Genomic DNA, 21640 nt, shown 5'->3' with positions numbered 1-21640 from the left:
GGAGCCAAGGGGAGGGGGCGGCCGGCCAAGGAGGGGCGCGCCAAGGGGGAGTCCTACTCCCACTGGGAGTAGGACTCTCTTCTTTCCTAGTTGGATAAGGAGAAGGGGAAAGAGGAGGAAGAGGGAAAGGAAAGGGGGGGGGCGCCGCCCCCTTCCCTTGTCCTATTCGGACTAGGAAGGGGAGGGGCGCGCGGCCACCTCTTGCCTCCTTCCCTCTTCTCCCTTAAGGCCCATGTAGGCCCAATAACCCCCCGGGGGGTTCCGGTAACCCCCCCCCCCGGTACTCCGGTAAAATCCCGATTTCACCCGGAACGATTCCGATATCCAAATATAGGCTTCCAATATATCGATCTTGATGTCTCGACCATTTCGAGACTCCTCGTCATGTCCATGATCACATCCGGGACTCCGAACAACTTCGGTACATCAAAATCATAAACTCATAATGAAACTGTCATCGTAACGTTAAGCGTGCGGACCCTACGGTTCGAGAACAATGTAGACATGACCGAGACACGTCTCCGGTCAATAACCAATAGCGGGACCTGGATGCCCATATTGGCTCCTACATATTCTACGAAGATCTTTATCGGTCAGACCGCATAACAACATACGTTGTTCCCTTTGTCATCGGTATGTTACTTGCCCGAGATTCGATCGTCGGTATCTCAATACCTAGTTCAATCTCGTTACCGGCAAGTCTCTTTACTCGTTCCGTAATACATCATCTCACAACTAACTCATTAGTTGCAATGCTTGCAAGGCTTATGTGATGTGCATTACCGAGAGGGCCCAGAGATACCTCTCCGACAATCGGAGTGACAAATCCTAATCTCGAAATACGCCAACCCAACATGTACCTTTGGAGACACCTGTAGAGCACCTTTATAATCACCCAGTTACGTTGTGACGTTTGGTAGCACACAAAGTGTTCCTCCGGCAAACGGGAGTTGCATAATCTCATAGTCATAGGAACATGTATAAGTCATGAAGAAAGCAATAGCAACATACTAAACGATCGGGTGCTAAGCTAATGGAATGGGTCATGTCAATCAGATCATTCACCTAATGATGTGATCCCGTTAATCAAATAACAACTCTTTGTCCATGGTTAGGAAACATAACCATCTTTGATTAACGAGCTAGTCAAGTAGAGGCATACTAGTGACACTCTGTTTGTCTATGTATTCACACATGTATTATGTTTCCGGTTAATACAATTCTAGCATGAATAATAAACATTTATCATGATATAAGGAAATAAATAATAACTTTATTATTGCCTCTAGGGCATATTTCCTTCAAGAATTATGAAGGTGACTTTGCCACAAATACGATGTCAACTACATGATCATGCAAAGCAATATGTGAGATATGGGAAATGTATTATTATATAGACACACGAAGAAATACCCACACCACGATACTACAGGGTGGTATGGACGGAACCTTAGCCGCCACCCTGTCCCCTCCCCCATGACCACCTCCTAAAAATAAACTTACCAAGCTCGCCTAGAGAGGATAGATAGCTTCGAGGAATTCTAGCTGTCATTACCTCCTTTCCATGCCTCCCCCCATGTTCTCGGATGCTCACGAAGGGCATTGGCATGTAGTGTCATCGCGCGCCAATGCATGCTCATTGTAATGCCCCAACCAAACTAGTCAGTTCATCCATCAGTTTCTGGCTGTTGTGCATGGCTACCACCTAGGATCTAGACCGACCTCACAGATTAACACTAGTCTTTCCCATGCACTTTGTTCTCATTCGCGCGCGCCCAAAATGTGTAGTGCTTTCTATCCCTTAGGAGCAGCGAACACTGAAGGAAATATGACCTAGAGGCAATAATAAAGTTGTTATTTATATTTCCTTATATCATGATAAATATCTATTATTCATGCTAGAATTGTATTAACCGAAAACTTGATACATGTGTGAATACATAGACAAAACAAAGTGTCCCTAATATGCCTCTACTAGACTAGCTTGTTAATCAAAGATGGTTAAGTTTCCTAACCATAAACATGTGTTGTCATTTGATGAGCGGGATCACATCATTAGGAGAATGATATGATGGACAAGACCCATCCGTTAGCTTACCATAATGATCGTAAAGTTTTATTGCTATTGCTTTCTTCATGACTTATACATATTCCTTTGACTATGAGATTATGCAACTCTCGATACCGGAGGAATACCTTGTGTGTTGTCAAACGTCACAACATAACTGGTGGATTATAAATATCCTCTAAGGTATCTCCGAAGGTGTTTTTTGGGTTGGCATGGATCGAGATTAGGACTTGTCACTCCGATTATCAGAGAGGTATCTCTGGGCCCTCTCAGTAATGCACATCATGATAAGCCTTGCAAGCAATGTGACTAATGAGTTAGTTGCGGGATGATGCATTACAGAACGAGTAAAGAGACTTTCCAGTAACGAGATTGAACTAGGTATGAAGATACCGACGATCGAATCTTGACTCTCGAGCAAGTAACATACCGATGACAAAGGGAATGACGTATGTTGTCATTATGGTTTGATTGATAAAGATCTTCGTAGAATATGTGGGAACCAATATGAGCATCCAGTTTCCGCTATTGGTTATTGACCGGAGAGGTGTCTCGGTCATGTCCACATAGTTCTCGAACCCATAGGGTCCGCACGCTTAACGTTCGATGATGATTTGTATTATGAGTTATATGTTTTGGTGACGGAAAATTGTTCGGAGTCCTGGATGAGATCACGGACATGACGAGGAGTCTCGAGATGGTCGAGAGGTAAAGATTGATATATTGGACGATAGTATTCGGACACCGGAAGTGTTTCGGAATGTATTGGGTACATATTAGAGTACCGGGGTGGGGGTGGGGTTACAGGAACCCCCTGGGGGAAGACATGGGCCATATGGGCCATGCGAGGGAGGCAAGGCAGCCCACAAGGTGTGGCGCCCCCTCCCCAGGGAAGGAGTCAGAATTGGGCTAGGGGAGGGGGCGGCGCCCCCCCTTTCCTTCTCCGCCCTCTCCTCCCCCCTTTCCCCTTCCGGTAAAAGGAAAGGGAGGGGGGGCGAATTGGACTAGGAGTCCAAGTGTGAGTCCTCCCACTTGGCGCGCCCATAGTATGGCCTCCTCCCCTCTCCCTCCTTTATATACGGGGGCAGGGGGCACCTCTAGGGCACATTAATTGTTCTTAGCCGTGTGCAGTGCCCCCCTCCACCGTTTACTCCTCCAGTCATGTTGTCGTAGTGCTTAGGCGAAGCCCTGCGCGGATCACTTCACCATCCACATCACCACGCTGTCATGCAACTCCCGAATACCGGAGGAACACTTTGTGTGCTACCAAACGTCACAACATAACTGGGTGATTATAAAGGTGCTCTACAGGTGTCCCTGATGGTGTTTGTTGAGTTGGCATGGATCAAGATTAGGATTTGTCACTCCGATTATCAGAGCGGTATCTCTGGGCCCTCTCGGTAATGTACATCACTATAAGCCTTGCAAGCAATGTAGCTAATGAGTTAGTTACCGGATGTGACATTACAGAACGATTAAAGAGACTTGTCGGTAACGAGATTGAACTAGGTATTGGAATATCGACGATCGAATCTCGGGCAAGTAACATACCGATGACAAAGGGAACAACGTATATCGTCATGCGGTTTGACCGATAAAGATCTTCGTAGAATATGTAGGAACCAATATGAGCATCCAGGTTCTGCTATTGGTTATTGACCGGAGACATGTATCGGTCATGTCTACATAGTTCTTGAACCTGTAGGGTCCGCACGCTTAAAGTTCGGTGACGATCGGTATTACGAGTTTATGTGTTTTGATGTACCGAAGGTAGTTCGGAGTCCCAGATTTGATCACGGACATGACAAGGAGTCTCGAGATGGTCAAGACGTAAATATCAATATATTGGAAGCCTATGTTTGGACATCAGAATGGTTCCGGGTGAAATCGGGAGTATACCGGAGCACCGGGAGGTTACCAGAACCCCCCGGGGGGTATATGGGCCTTATTGGGCCTTAGTGGAAGAGAGGGGAAAGAAGAAAAGGAGGGGGCGCCCCCAAGCCCAATCCGAATTGGAAAGGGGCCGCCCCCTTTCCTTCCTTCTTCCTCCTCCTTCCTTCTCTCCTAAAACCAACAAAGGGAAGAGGGGGAATCCTACTCCCGGTGGGAGTAGGGCTCCCTTGGGGCGCGCCTAGAGAGGCCGGCCCCCTCTCCTCCTCCACTCCTTTATATACGGGGGAGGGGCACCCATAGACACACAAGTTGATCATTGATCTTTATCCGTGTGCGGTGCCCCCCTCCACCATAATCCACCTTGGTAATATCGTAGCGGTGCTTAGGCAAAGCCCTGTTCCGGTAGCAACATCATCACCATCATCACGCCGTCGTGCTGACGAAGCTCTCCCTCGACACTTTGCTGGATCAAGAGTTCGAGGGATGTCATCGAGATGAACGTGTGCAGAACTCCGAGGTGCCGTACGTTCGCTACTTGATCAGTTGAATCGAGAAGACGTTCGACTACATCAACCACGTGAAACTAACGCTTCCGTTTTCGGTCTACGAGGATACGTGGACACACTCTCCCCCTCTCGTTGTTATGCATCTCTTAGATAGATCTTGTGTGATCATAGGATTTTTTTGAAATTGCATGCTATGTTCCCCAACAAACACATTCTAGCTTGTTAGTGCTTTCTACCTCCTAGGAGCAGCGAACACATTCTAGCTTGTGTAGTGCTTTCTACCCCGATACGTCCATTTTGCATCATGTTTTCCTACTATTATTTATGATGTTTTTATCAATAATAATGCTCTTTGTAGTAATTCTAATGTCTTTTCTCTTATAATATGCAAGGTATACACAAGAGGGAGAATTACGGCAGCTAGAACTCTGGACCTAGAAAAGCTAGATCAAAGAACCTATTCTGCACAACTCCAAACAAGCTGATCATGGTGATGATCTTGATGGTGATGCATAGCAACAAGAGGGGAGAGTATTGTCTACGTACCCTCATAGTCCGTAAGCGGAAGCGTTATGACAATGCGGTTGATGTAGTCGTACGTCTTCATGATCGACCGATCTAGCACCGAAGGTACGACACCTCCGCGATCTGCACACGTTCGGCTCGGTGACGTCTTGCAAACTCACAATCCAGTAGAGCTTCGAGGGAGAGCTTTGTTAGCACGACGGCGTGATGACGGTGATGATGTTGCTACTAGAACAAGGCTTCGCCTAAGCACCGCTACGATATTACCGAGGTGGATTATGGTGGACGGGGCACCGCACACGACTAAAGATCAATGATCAACTTGTGTGTCTATGGGGTGCCCCCCTCCCCCGTATATAAAGGAGTGGAGGAGGGGGAGGGGGCCGGCCTCTCTAGGCGCGCCCCAAAGGAGTCCTACTCCCACCGGGAGTAGGATTCCCCCTCTTCCCTTTGTTGGTTTTAGGAGAGAAGGAAGGAGGAGGAACAAGGAAGGAAGGGCGGCCCTTCCCAATTCAGATTGGGCTTGGGGGGCGCCCCATCCTTTGCTTCTTTCCCCTCTCTTCCACTAAGACCCAATAAGGCCCATATACCTCCCGGGCGGTTCCGGTAACCTCCCGGTGCTCCGGTATACTCCCGATTTCACCCAGAACCATTCTGATGTCCAAACATAGGCTCCCAATATATCGATATTTACGTCTTGACCATCTCGAGATTCCTCGTCATGTCCGTGATCAAATCTGGGACTCCGAACTACCTTCGGTACATCAAAACACATAAACTCGTAATACCGATCGTCACCGAACGTTAAGCGTGCGGACCCTACGGGTTCGAGAACTATGTAGACATGACCGAGACATGTCTCCGGTCAATAACCAATAGCGGAACCTGGATGCTCATATTGGTTCCTACATATTCTACGAAGATCTTTATCGGTCAAACCGCATGACGATATACGTTGTTCCCTTTGTCATCGGTATGTGCCCGAGATTCGATCGCCGGTATTCCAATACCTAGTTCAATCTTGTTACCGACAAGTCTCTTTACTCATTCCGTAATGTTACATCCCGTAACTAACTCATTAGCTACATTGCTTGCAAGGCTTATAGTGATGTACATTACCGAGAGGGCCCAGAGATACCTCTCCGACAATCGGAGTGACAAATCCTAATCTTGATCCATGCCAACTCAACAAACACCATCGGAGACACATGTAGAGCACCTTTATAATCACACAGTTACGTTGTGACGTTTGGTAGCACACAAAGTGTTCCTCTGGTATTCGAGAGTTGCATGATCTCATAGTCATAGGAACATGTATAGTTATGGAGAAAGCAATAGCAACAAACTAAACGATCATCGTGCTAAGCTAATGGATGGGTCAAGTCAATCACATCATTCTATAATGATGTGATCCTGTTAATCAAATGACAACTCATGTCATCATTGATTCAACGAGCTAGTCAAGTAGAGGCAAACTAGTGACACTCTGTTTGTCTATGTATTCACACATGTACTAAGTTTCCGGTTAATACAATTCTAGCATGAATAATAAACATTTATCATGATATAAGGAAATATAAATAACAACTTTATTATTGCCTCTAGGGCATATTTCCTTCAGCTGAAACTTCTCGGAGATTTTTTATCAAATATATGATGAATATTGGAGCAAATAACTACCAGAGGGGGCCCACCAGGTGGGCACAACCCACGTGGGCGCGCCAAGGAGCCCAGACGTGCCCTGGTGGGTTGTGCTCACCCAGGCCCACCTCCGGTGCCCATCTTCTAGTATATAAGTCACTTTGACCTTGAAAAAAAATAAGGAGCGGAGTTTCGGGACGGAGCGCCGCCATCTCGAGGCGGAACTTGGGCAGGAGCACTTTTGCCCTCCGGCGAAGCGATTCCGTCGGGGGAACTTCCCTCCTGGAGGGGGAAATCATCGTCCTCGTCATTACCAACAACTCTCCCATCTTGGGGAGGGCAATCTCCATCAACATCTTCAACAGCACTATCTCATATCAAACCCTAGTTCATCTCTTGTGTTCAATCTTGTTACCGGAACTATAGATTGGTGCTTGTGGGTGACTAGTAGTGTTGATTACATCTTGTAGTTGATTACTATATGGTTTATTTGGTGGAAGATTTTATGTTCAGATCCAATATGCTATTTAATACCCCTCTGATCTTGAGCATGATTATCATTTGTGAGTAGTTACTTTTGTTCCTGAGGTCACGGGAGAAATCATGTTGCATGTAATCATGTGAACTTGATATGTGTTCGATATTTTGATAGTATGTATGTTGTGATTCCCTTAGTGGTGTCATGTGAACGTCGACTACATGACACTTCACCATATTTGGGCCTAAGGGAATGCATTGTGGAGTAGCAATTAGATGATGGGTTGCGAGAGTGACAGAAGCTTAAACCCCAGTTTATGCGTTATTCCGTAAGGAACCGATTGGATCCAAAAGTTTAATGCTATGGTTAGAATTTATTCTTAATACTTTTCTCGTAGTTGCGGATGCTTGCGGGAGGGTTAATTATAAGTAGGAGGTTTGTTCAAGTAAGAACATCACCTAAGCACCAGTCCACCCACATATCAAATTATCAAAGTACCGAACACGAATTAAACCAACATGATGAAAGTGACTAGATGAAAATCATGTGTACCCTCAAGAACGCTTTGCTTATCATAAGAGACCGTTTTGGCCCGTACTTTGCCTCAAAAGGATTTGGCTATCTTGCTGCACTTTTGTTAACTATCGTTACTTGCCCATTACAAATTATCTTGCTATCAAACTACTTAGTTACTTACAATTTCAGCACTTGCAGGCATTACCTTACTGAAAACTACTTGTCATTTCCTTCTGCTCCTCGTTGGGTTTGACACTCTTACTTATCGAAAAGAGATACAATTGATCCCTTATACTTGTGGGTCATCAAGGCTATTTTCTAGCGCTGTTGCCGGGGAGTGAAGTGCCTTTGGTAAGTGGAATTTGGTAAGGAAACATTTATATAGTGTGCTGAAATTTATTGTCACTTGTTACTATGGAAAACAATCCTTTGAGGCGGTTGTTTGGGGTATCTTCACCTCGACCGAAACCACAATTAGCTACCCCTCAACCTACTGCACCTATTGAAAATATTGAATATGAAATTCCTTTGGGTATGATAGAATAAGTACTAGCTAATCCTTATGCAGGAGATGGAACCAAACATCCTGATATGCACTTGATATATGTAGAACAAATTTGTGGATTGTTCAAGCTTGCAGGTTTACCCAGGGATGAAGTTATGAAAAAGGTTTTCCCTTTATCTTTGAAGGGAAAAGCATTGGCACGGTATAGGCTATGCGATGATATTGGATCTTGGAATTGAAATCGTTTGAAATTGGAGTTCCACCAAAAAATTTATCATATGCATCTAGTTCATCGTGATCAGAATTATATATATAATTTTTGGCCTCGTGAAGGAGAAATTATCGCTCTTGCTTGGGGTAGGCTTAAGTCAATGCTATATTCATGCCCCGATCATGAGCTCTCAAAAGAAATTATTATCCAAAACGTTTATGCTCGGCTTTCTCGTAATGATCAAACCATGCTTGATACTTCTTGTGCTGGTTCTTTTATGAAGAAGACTATTGAATTCCGGTGGGATCTTTTGGAAAGAATTAAATGCAACTCTGAAGATTGGGAACTCGAGAAGGTAAAGAGTCAGATATTAAGCTTAAGTATTATTGTGTTAAATCTTTTATGAATACCAATGCTTTTAAAAAGTTTAGCACAAAATATGGACTTAGTAGCTTCCTTCTGTGAATCAATTGCTACTTGATATCGCTTGAAGCTACGTCGGTATTTCCCCAAAGAGGAAGGGATGATGCAGCACAACGACGGTAGGTATTTCCATAATATGTGAAACCAAGGTTATCGAACTAGAAGGAGAACCAAGCAACACAACGTAAATAACACCTGCACACAAATAACAACTTCTCGCAACCCGACGTGTTAAAGGGGTTGTCAATCCTTTCCGGGGTACGGCGCCTCAACATAGGCAAACATACGTGAGGTAAATTTGTAGTAGCTTGACAGATCAAATGCTAAATAAAATAAATAAGAATAAATTGCAGCAAGGTATTTTTGGGTCTTTGGATTAATAGATCTGAAAATAAAATCAAAGGAAAAGTAGACCGCGAAGGAAAATAATATGAGAAAGAGACCCGGGGGCCGTAGGTTTCACTAGTGGCCTCTCTCTCGAAAAACAGCAAACGGTGGGTAAAAAATTACTGTTGGGCAATTGATATAACTTCAAATACTCATGACGATATCCAGGCAATGATCATTACATAGACATCACGTCCAAGATTAGTAGACCGACTCCTGCCATCATCTACTACTATTACTCCACACATCGACCGCTATCTAGCATGCATCTAGTGTATTAAGTTCATGGAGAAACGGAGTAATGCAATAAGAACGATGACATGATGTAGACAAGATCTATCTATGTAGAGATAGACCCCATCGTTTTATCCTTAGTAGCAATGATACATACGTGTCGGTTCCCCTTCTGTCACTAGGATCAAGCACTGTAAGATCAAACCCACTACAAAGCACCTCTTCCCATTGCAAGATAAATAGATCAAATTGGCCAAACAAAACCCCAGAAGAAATACGAGGCTATAAGAAATCATGCATAAAAGAGATCAAAGAAACTCAAATATTTGCATGGATATAAAAAGATAGATCTGATCATAAACTCAAAGTTCATCGATCCCAACAAACACACCGCAAAAAGAGTTACATCATATGGATCTCCAAGATACCATTATATTGAGAATCAAGAGAGAGAGAGAAAGCCATCTAGCTACTAACTACGGACCCGAAGGTCTATAAAGAACTACTCATGCATCATCTGAGAGGCACCAATGGAGGTGGTGAACCCCATCTGAGACGGTATCTAGATTGGATCTGGTGGTTCTGGACTCTGCGGCGGCTGGTTAAATATTTCGTCGACTCTCCTAGGGTTTTGGGAATATTGGGGTATTTATAGAGCAAAGAGGCGGTCCAGGGGGCACCCGAGGTGGGCACAACCCACCAGGGCACGCCTGGGCCTCCTGGCTCGCCCTGGTGGGTTGTGCTCTCCTCGGAGGACCCCCCAGGCGCAGCCAGGGCACATTATGTTCCTTCTGGTCCATAAAAAATCTCCGTAAAGTTTTGTGGCATTTGGACTCGGTTTGATATTGATTTTCTGCGATGTAAAAAACATGGGAAAAACAACAACTGGCACTTGGCACTATGTCAATAGGTTAGTACCAAAAAATTATATAAAATGACTATAAAATGATTAGAAAACACCCAAGATTGATAATATAACAACATGGAACAATAAAAAATTATAGATACGTTGGAGATGTATCAGCATCCCCAAGCTTAACTCCTACTTGTCCTCGAGTAGGGAAGTGATAAAAACAGAATTTTGATGTGGAATGATGCCTATCATGTCATATCATATTCTTTCCTTTATAGCATGGACATTTGGACTTTTATATTGTTCAAAGCAATAGTCTAGTTTTGACATGATAATTTAAATACTCAAGCATATTAACAAGCAATCATGTCTTTCAAAATATCAACGCTAAAATAATTTATCCCTAGCCCATCATGCTCAACCATTGGTTCATTCATGAAACACACTTGCATATTAGCTACACCCAATACTCAAGTACGATCATATTTCCTCCTAGTTGGTGCTTTTATAAGAGAAGATGGAGACTCAAATTCAAAATAAAAATTGCATAAAGTAAAAGAAAGGCCCTTCGCAGAGGGAAGTAGGGATTTGTAGAGGTGCCAGAGCTCAAAGCAAAAAACTTAGAGATAAAAACATTTTGGGAGGTGTATCCATCCCACCAACGAAAACGACTTAGAGTTCCCAATACTTACCATGCTTAGATATATCATAGGTGGTTCTCAAACAGAAAATAAAGTTTATTCCTTTTTCCACCATACTTTCACTTTCCATGGCTAACCGTATCCACGGGTGCCTTCCATACCAACACTTTCCAAGGAATTTATTATTTGACAACATAAAGTAAATTCATTTTTTTCATTTCAGGACTGGGCATCCCTAATACATTTGCCCCACTCTCCTGCAATGACAAGTGAATAAACATTCATCGTGAGAATAACACATCTAGCATGGAAAATATTAGCCACCCCTCACCGCTCTGCGAGCAAAACGAACACACAAAAGAGAAGTTTATTTTGAAAGTTAGAGATGGCACATGCAAATTTTCTTAGAACGATAAAATAATATCGCATATAGGTAGATATAGTGGACTCATGTGGCAAAGCTGGTTCAAAGGTTTTTGGATGCACAAGTAGAGATCATACTTAGTGCAAAATAAAGGCTAGCAAAAGATTGAGAAGCGACCAACGAAGAAACAGATAATCTCATAAGCGAGTATTAAGCATAATTAACACCGAATAATGCACCATAAGTAGGATATAATTTCATTGCATGACTATTGACTTTGGTGCTTGCATAGGGAATCACAAACCTTAACACCAATATTCTTACTAAAGCATAATTACTCATCAAGATGACTCACATATCACATCATCATATCTCAAAACTATTACTAAGAATCAAGTTTATTTTGTCCAAGGATCTTCATGAAAGTTTTTATTATATTCTTCTTGGATATCTATCACTTTGGGACTAATTTTCATGTGTTGCTTTTCATAAGCTCAAACAAATATAAGTGAAGATCATGAGCATAATTTTTCTTTGTTTCTCTCAAATTAATTTAGGTGAAGCAAGAGAGAATTTCTTGAAAATTTTACTATCTCTCAAATAAATCTAAGTGAAGCAAGAGCGCATTTCTTCAAAAATACTAAGCACACCGTGCTCAAAAAGATATAAGTGAAGCACTAGAGCAAGTCCATAGCTCATAAAAATTTAAGTGAAGCATAGAGAGCAATTGTTAAGTCATGACATAATTTTGGCTCTCCCAAATAGGTGTGTCCAGCAAGGGATCAAGACCTAAAACAAAAAATTAAATAAGCAAAGACTCATATCATACAAGACGCTCCAAGCAAAACACATAGTATGTGACGAATAAAAATATAGCTTCGAGTAAAATACCGATGGTCGTTAGAAGAAAGAGGGGATGCCACTCGGGGGCATCCCCAATATTAGTAGGTTGCTCATGTTTGGATAATAGCTTGGGATGTCGAGGCATCCCCAAGCTTAGGCTCTTCTACTCCTTATTCCTTCATCCATCGTAAGATAACCCAGAACTTGAAAAATTCAATCACACAAAACTCAACAAAACCTTCGTGAGATCCGTTAGTATAAGAGAGAAAATCACCACTATAAATACTATAGCAAACCAATTCATATTTTTTTCTTGAATTATATCTACTATATTCCAACTTTTCTATGGCAAAAACTCATCAAAGAAAACCATAGAGCCATCAAAATAAGCACACAACGCAAAGAAAACAGAATCTGTTAAAACAGAACAACCTGTAGCAATATGATTATTTAGAATACTTTTGTAACCCAAAAAATTCTTAAAAAATAGGAAAAACTGAGAAATTTGTGTATTGATCTACCGCAAAAGGAACGGGTATTTTATCGCTCTCTGGTTAAAACTGAGAATTATTTTCGTGAGCACAAAAGTTTCTGTTTTTCAGCAAGATCAAACAAGTATCACCCAAGAAGATCCTAACGGCTTACTTGGCACAAACACTAATTAAAACATAAAAACACAATCATAACAGTATCATAATTGTGCTAACACTCAAAAACAGGAATCGGAAAGCAAAAATAAATTTTATTCATTGTGTTGCCTCCCAACAAGCGCTATCGTTTTATGCCCCTAGCTAGGCATAAGATTTCAACGATGCTCACACGAAAGATAGGAATTGAAACACAAAGAGAGCATAATGAAACATGTGAAAAACACATTAAAGTATAACATACTTCCTATGCATAGGAATTTTATAAGCAAACAAATTATCAAGACACGAAATATCTAGCATATGCAAGCAAGAAAAAAGAAATAATAACAATCTCAACATAACGAGGGGTAATTTAGTAGCATGAAAATTTCTACAACCTCTCTCATAATAGTTACATGTAGGATCATAATCAAATTCAACAATATAGCTATCATATAAAATTTTCTCTTAATGATCCACATGCATGCAAAGTTGACACCCTTCCAAAATAGTGGGATTTTCATCAAATAAAGTCACGACCTTTCCAAACCCACTTTCATAAAAAAAATCATAAGATTGAACACTCTCCAAATATGTTGGATTATTTTTACCTAAAGTTGACGCTCTACCAAACCCACTTTCAATATTATTGCAAACATTATTATCAATAACATATTCATCATTAGGCTTAAATAAAATTTCAAGATCATAAGAAGCATCACCCCAACCATGATCATTACAATGAGTAATGGACATAACAAGATCAACATCCTCAAGCTTGGGGGTTTTCATATCATTAACACAATTAACATTAATAGAATTTATAGTATAATCATTGCAATCATGCTTTTCATTCAAGGAGCTATCATGAATCACTTCATAAATCTCTTCGTCACAATTTTTAGATTCACAAATCTCAAGCAAAACTTCATAAAGATAATCTACTGCACTCAACTCACTAGCAATTGGTTCACCATGATTGGATATTTTAAAAAAGATTAGCAAGTGGATGGGGATCCATATCAATAGATCTTTAGCAAGCAAAGATGCAAGCATAAAAAAGGCACATGGCAACACAAGCAAACAAAAGATCTGACGAGAAAACGGCGAACGAAAAAGAGGGCGAATAAAACGGCAAATTTTTGTGAAGTGGGGGAGAGGAAAATGAGAGGCAAATGGTAAATAGTGTAAATGCGAGGAGATGAGATTTATGATTGGGAACCTGGTATATGTTGAAGATCCTCCCCGGCAACGACGCCAGAAATTCCTTTTGATTTCGCTTGAAGCTACGTCGGTATTTCCCCAAAGAGGAAGGGATGATGCAGCACAACGGCGGTAGGTATTTCCCTCATATGTGAAACCAAGGTTATCGAATTAGTAGGAGAACCAACCAACACAACATAAACAACACCTGCACACAAACAACAACTTCTCACAACCCGACGTGTTAAAGGGGTTGTCAATCCCTTCCGGGGTACGGCGCCTCAAGATAGGCAAACGAACGTGAGATAAATTTGTAGTACATTGATAGATCGAACGCCAAATAAAATAAATAAGAATAAATTGCAGCAAGGTGTTTTTGGGTTTTTGGATTAATAGATCTAAAAATAAAATCAAAGGAAAAGTAGACCGCGAAGGCCAATAATATGAGAAAGAGACCCGGGGGCCGTAGGTTTCATTAGTGGCTTCGCTCGAGAAAAATAGCAAATGGCGGGTAAACAAATTACTGTTGGGAAATTGATAGAACTTCAAATACTCATGACGATATCCAGGAAATGATCATTACATAGGCATCACATCCAAGATTAGTAGACCGACTCCTGCATGCATCTACTACTATTACTCCACACATCGACCGCTATCCAGCATGCATCTAGTGTATTAAGTTCATGGAGAAACAGAGTAATGCAATAAGAACGATGACATGATGTAGACAAGACCTATCTATGTAGAGATAGACCCCATCGTTTTATCCTTAGTAGCAACGATACATACTTGTCGGTTCCCCTTCTGTCACTAGGATCAAGCACCGTAAGATCGAACCCACTACAAAGCACCTCTTCCCATTGCAAGATAAATAGATCAAGTTGGCCAAACAAAACCCAAATATCGGAGAAGAAATATGAGGCTATAAGTAATCATGCATAAAAGAGATAAAAGAAACTCAAATATTTTCATGGATATAAAAAGATAGAGCTGATCATAAACTTAAAGTTCATCGATCCCAAAAAATACACCACAAAAAGAGTTACATCATATGGATCTCTAAGAGACCATTGTATTGAGAATCAAGAGAGAGAGAGAGAGGAAGCCATATAGCTACTAACTACGGACCCAAAGGTCTACAAAGAACTACTCATGCATCATCGGAGAGGCACCAATGGAGGTGGTGAACCCCATCTGAGATGGTGTCTAGATTGGATCTGGTTGTTCTGGACTCTGCGGCGACTGGATCAATATTTCGTCGGTTCCCCTAGGGTTTTGGGATTATTAGGGTATTTATAGAGCAAAGAGGCGGTCCATGGGGCACCCGAGGTGGGCACAACCCACCAGGGTGCGCCTGGGCCTCCTGGCGTGCCCTGGTGGCTTGTGCTCTCCTTGGAGTACCCCCCAGGCGTAGCCAGGGCCCATTATGTTCCTTCTGGTCCATAAAAAATCTCCGTAATGTTTTGTGGCATTTGGACTCGGTTTGATATTGATTTTCTGCGATGTAAAAAACATGGAAAAAACAGCAACTGACACTTGGCACTATGTCAACAGGTTAGTACCAAAAAATGATATAAAATGGCTATAAAATGATTATAAAACATCCATGGTTGATAATATAACAGCATGAAACAATCAAAAATTATAGATACGTTGGAGACGTATCACTACTCATGTTGATCTCCCTAAAGAGAAGTGGTTTAAATATCACCCACCTATTAAATAAGAAATTAAAGAACCGATACCAATTAAAGGAAGAAATCATAATTTACCAGTTGTTCCTTCTTCTTATATTGAGAAACCACCTTTCCCTATTAGGATAAAGGAACATGCTAAAGTTTCAACTGTGGTTAACAAAAGCTATATTAGACCACCTAAACCCGATGAACAAATCATAGTAGAACCTAGTATTGCTATGGTTAAAGATCTCTTGGAAGAATATATGGATGGGCATGTTATTTACTTCTGTGAAGAAGCTGCTAGAATTGCCAAACCTGATAAAAAGGATAAACATAGACCTGTTGTTGGCATGCCTGTTGTCTCAGGTAAAATAGGATATCACTGTTATCATGGTTTATGTGACATAGGTGCTAGCATGAGTGCTATTCCTTACACCTTATATCAAGAAATTATGAATGACATACCACCAGCAGAGATAGAAGACATAGATGTTACTATTAAACTTGCTAATAGAGACACTATATCACCAATTGGGATTGTTAGAGATGTTGAAGTCTTGTGTGGGAAAATAAAATACCCTACTAATTTTCTTGTTCTTGGTTCCCCACAAGATGACTTTTGTCCCATTATCTTTGGTAGACCTTTCTTGAACACCGTTAATGCCAGAATAGACTGTGAGAAACGAACTATCGGTGTTAGTTTTGGTTATGAGTCTCATGAGTTTAATTTTCCAAGTTTAGTAGAAAGCTTCATGAAAAAGAATTGCCTAGTAAGGACGAAATAATTGGTCTTGCTTCTATTGTTGTGCCTCCTACTAATCCACTAGAACAATATTTGCTAGACCATGAAAATGATTTACATATGCATGAAAGAAATGAAATAGATAAGATTTTCTTTGAACAACGTCCTCTGCTTAAACACAATTTTCCTATTAAAACTCTAGGAGGTCCTCCTCCCCCTAAAGGTGATCCTGTGTTTGAATTAAAACAACTGCCAGACACTTTGAAATAAGCTTATCTTGATGGAAATAAGATATATCCTGTTATTATAGTGCTAACCTTTCAGAACATGAAGAAGAAAGATTATTGAAAGTTCTAAGGAAGCATCGAGCTGCTATTGGATATACTCTTGATGATTTAAAGGGCATTAGTCCCACTCTATGCCAGCACAAAATTAATATGGAACCTGATGCTAAACCCGTTGTTGATCACCAATGCCGGTTAAATCCAAAGATGAAGGAAGTGGTAAGAACGGAAATCTTAAAACTTCTGGAAGCAGGTATAATCTATTCTATAGCTGACAATAGATGGGTAAGTCATGTTCATTTTGTTCCTAAGAAAGGAGGCATAACTGTTGTTCCTAATGATAAGAATGAACTTATTCCACAAAGAATTGTTATAGGCTATAGAATGGTAATTGATTTTAGAAAATTAAACAAAGAAACTTGGAAAGATCATTACCCTGTGCCTTTTATTGATCAAATGCTTGAAAGATTATGTAAGCACACACATTTTCACTTCCTTGATGGATATTCTGTTTTTTTGCAAATACCTGCCTCTCAACCTGATCAAGAAAAGACCACTTTTACTTGTCCCTTTGGAACCTATGCTTATAGACGTATGCCTTTCGGTTTATGTAATGCACCTGCTACCTTTCAAAGATGTATAACTGCTATATTCTCTGACTTTTGTGAAAAGATTGTTGAGGTTTCACGGACGACTTCTCTATTTGTGGGAAGTCTTTTGATGATTGTTTAAGCAATCTTGATCAAGTTTTGCAAAGATGTGAACAAACAAATCTTGTCTTGAATTGGGAGAAGTGCCACTTTATGGTTAATGAAGGCATTTTCTTGGGTCATAAAATTTATGAAAGAGGTATTGAAATGGACAAATCTACAGTTGATGCAATTGAGAAAATGCCATGTCCTAAAGATATAAAAGGTATCCGTAGTTTGTTAGGTCATGCTGGTTTCTATAGGAGATTTATCAAAGACTTTTCTAAAATTTCTAGGCCTCTTACGAATCTTTTGTAAAAGGATATTCCTTTTGTTTTTGATAATGATTGTTTAGAAGCCTTTGAAACACTCGAGAAAGCCTTAATTTCTGCACCTACTACTCAACCACCTGATTGGAACTTGCCTTTTGAAATTATGTGTGATGCTAGTGATTATGCTGTTGGTGCTGTTCTAGGACAATGAGTTGATAGGAAATTTAATGTTATTCATTATGCTAGTAAAAATCTAGACATTCTCAACGAAACTATGCTACTACTGAAAAAGAATTCTTAGCAGTGGTGTTTGCTTGTGACTAATTTAGACCTTATATTGTTGATTCCAAAGTAATTGTTCACACCGATCATGCTGCTATTAAATATCTTATGGAAAAGAAAGATGCTAAACCTAGACTTATTCGATGGGTTCTCTTGTTACAATAATTTGATTTACATATCATTGATAGAAAAGGAGCTGAGAACCCCGTAGCTGATAATTTATCTAGGCTTGAAAATGTGCCGGATGACCCACTACCTATTGATGATAGTTTTCCTGATGAGCAGTTAGCTGCAATAAATGTTTCTCATAATACTCCTTGGTATGTGATGTCTACTACACAACTTTATTCTTGTAGACACAAGTTGGGCCTCCAAGCACAGAGTTTTGTAGGACAGTAGCAATTTTCCCTCAAGTGGATGACCTAAGGTTTATCAATCCGTGAGAGGTGTAGAATGAAGATGGTCTCTCTCAAACGACCCTTCAACCAAATACTAGAAATCTCTTGTGTCCCCAACACACCCAATACAATGGCAAATTGTATAGGTGCACTAGTTCGGCGAAGAGATGGTAATAAAAGTGTAATATGCATGGTAGAAATATATTTTTATAATCTGAATAAATAAAAATAGTAAGGTAGCAAATAGTAAATGAGCACAAAAACGGTATTGCGATGCTTGAAAATGAGGCCCAGGGTCCGTACTTTCACTAGTGCAATCTCTCAACAGTGCTAACATAGTTGGATCATATAATTATCCCTCAAAGTGCAACAAAGAATCACTCCTGAGTTCATATTAGCGGAGAACAAAAGATAGAAATTGTTTGTAGGGTACGAGACCACATCAAAGCTATTCTTTCCGCTCGATCTATTCAAGAGTTCGTACTAAAATAATGCAAAGCTATTTTTCCCGTTCGATATCCTAGAGTTCATACTAGAATAACACCAAAGCATATTCATATTCATAATATTCAATCCACACAAAGAACTACAAAGAGACCCCAAAGTTTCTATCGTAGAAAAGATAATAAAAACGTGCATCAACCCCTATGCATAGATTACCCCAATATCACCACGGAAATCTACAAGTTGAGTGCCATAACGTATATAAAGTGAATCAATATGATACCCCATTGTCACCTCAAGTATTCATACTGCAAGACATACATCATGTGTTCTCAAATCTGAACATTCAATCCGACATGACAAAACTTCAAAGGGTAAAGATTCAGTTCATCACAACAAGAGTATAGAGGGGAGAAACATCATATGATCCATCTATATTAACAAAGCCCATGATATAGATCACGAGAGAGAGAGATTAAACACATAGCTACTGGTACAAACCCTCAGCCCCGAGGGTGGACTACTCCCTCCTCATCGTGCTGGACGTCGGGATGATGAAGATGGCCACCAGAGATGATTCCCGCCTCCGGCAGGGTGCCAGAACAGGTCTAAATTGGTTTTTGGTGGCTACGAAGCTTTGCGGCGGCGGAACTTTTGATCTAGGTTAACCCCGAGGGGTTTCAGAATATTTGGGAATTTATAGTGCAAAGAAGGGGTATGAGAGGCCACCGAGGTGGGCACAACCCACCTAGGTGCGCCAGGGGGCCCTGGAGCGCCCTGGTGGGGTGTGCCCCCTCGGGGCACCCCCTAGGTGCTGCTCTGGCCCATCGGGAGTCTTCTGGTCCATAAAAAATCCACATAAAGTTTGGCGGTGTTTGGACTCTGTTTGATATTGATTTTCTGTGATGTAAAAAACAACCAAAAAAACAACAACTGACACTGGGCACTGTGTCAATAGGTTGGTCCCAAAAAATGATATAAAGTTGCTATAAAATGATTTTAAAACATCCAAGAATGATAAAATAACAGCATGAATACTTCATAAATTATAGATACGCTAGAGACGTATCAGCATCCCCAAGCTTAATTCCTACTCGTCCTCGAGTAGGTAAATGATAAAAGAAATAATTTATGAAGTGTGAATGCTAGCAAAGTGCATAAGTTTGATCAATGATAATTTCAATCACTTCTCCTAGCATCACAACATCAATTCTTTCTTATAAAACTTCTCATGTTATAGTGGCAACTCATTCACATGTTAAGGTTCAAACAATGAATTCTCTTGAGACCCAACAACCTATGTTCTCAGTCACCAAGCAATTGCAATTCAACTTATTCAACAGAGTTTAAGTAAGAGCTCCACATACTCAACCATCATATAGTCTTCTATGATTGTTAACACTCACCTTGTACACATGAGCAAAACGTTTCAACTGGACACATAGAAAGATAGGGGCTTATAATTTTGCCTCCCAACTTATTCACCTCAAGGGTGATGTTAACAATAATAACTCATGCTACCCATATCCAACTGGATATATGTGCCTAGGTCTTTCCTCACCACATGATGCTTGCCAAAAGATAAAAATAAAAAGGAATAGAGAGAAGAACTTTGACTCTTTGCATAAAAGTAAATACATAAAAGTAAAAGATAGCACTACAAAAAAATACACTTCCGTGATGATACGTGTTTGTCACAGTAGGTCACGTTTTCTGTCATGCATGTACATCCATGAAAAATTTATGACAGAATCAAGATAGTCATAACTGTGCTGTCGTAGAAGTGTTCCATGACATTACCAAAATTATCATCACAGAAGTGTCCACTTCCATGACGATAAATCATGCGTCACAGAAATGCTTTCGTCAATTGTGACCGACACGTGGCATCCACCATAACGGAACGCCATTAAGCTATCAGGTCTGGTTTTGGATCCGATAACCCGTTAACAGCTCCGACCAATGGGGATTTTCCACGTGTAAAATCATCATTGGCTGGAGGAAACACGTGTCGGCTCACCGTTGGGACAGATGTCATCCACTCATTGGACCCAAAGCGCCTATGATACGTCGACACATGGCATGCCCCAACAGAGGCCCATTCCTGTGAAAAGGCCGGCCCGTTTGACTTGGTCAAAAGGTGGCGGGCCGGCCCATGGCAAGCCTGTTAACGACCTGTTCGCATATAGCCCATTTATAGCCCGCTAACCCAGGGCCCGTTTACGGCCTATCCGAATTAGGCCCAGTAGCATCATCTGAGCCGTCCAATTTAATTCCAGCCCATTTTAACTTCTGGCCCATGTATGGCCCATGACGTCTTTCGGCCCATATGAGGCCCTTAGTAACCCTCGTCCCATTAACGACACGTGGTGAAACTGGCCCGTAATGAACAGTGTATCACTTTATACCCATTAACGGCCCATTATTCCATTGGGCCGTTTCCAGCCCATGTTATCTTTCGGCCTTCTCAGGGCCCATTTATTCTTGGGCTCATTTCCAGCATTCGTTTACTTACGACCAGTTACTGTCATTTTCTGCTTGTGGGCCAAATTCAGCCCATTGTTACAGTTGGCCCATTTGTGGCCGGTTAATACATTGGGCCGTTTTCATAGCGTCATCAAATACGGCCGATTAACGACGGCCCGTTATGGTCGGCCCATGAACGGACGATTTCAACTCTAGCCCATTTACGGCCATAATGTGGTCTATTATTGGCCCATGTTTGGCCAACCGATCATATGGCCCAGAGAAGGCCCATTGATGATACAACCCGTAGAAGGCCCATTGTGTCTACGGCCCGTATAAGGCCCATTGTTTCTACCCCCCGTAGAAGGCCCATTGTTTCTACGGTCCGTAGGAGGCCCATGTTAACTATAGTAAATATGTAGCACATGGTTATTATGGCCTAGTTTTAAAAAATAGGTTAT

The sequence above is a fragment of the Triticum aestivum genome, chromosome 7A (genome assembly GCF_018294505.1).
Source record: "Triticum aestivum cultivar Chinese Spring chromosome 7A, IWGSC CS RefSeq v2.1, whole genome shotgun sequence".
Classification (NCBI taxonomy): domain Eukaryota; kingdom Viridiplantae; phylum Streptophyta; class Magnoliopsida; order Poales; family Poaceae; genus Triticum; species Triticum aestivum.
The sequence above is the reverse complement of the archived record's forward strand: the minus strand, read 5'-3'. Positions refer to the sequence as shown.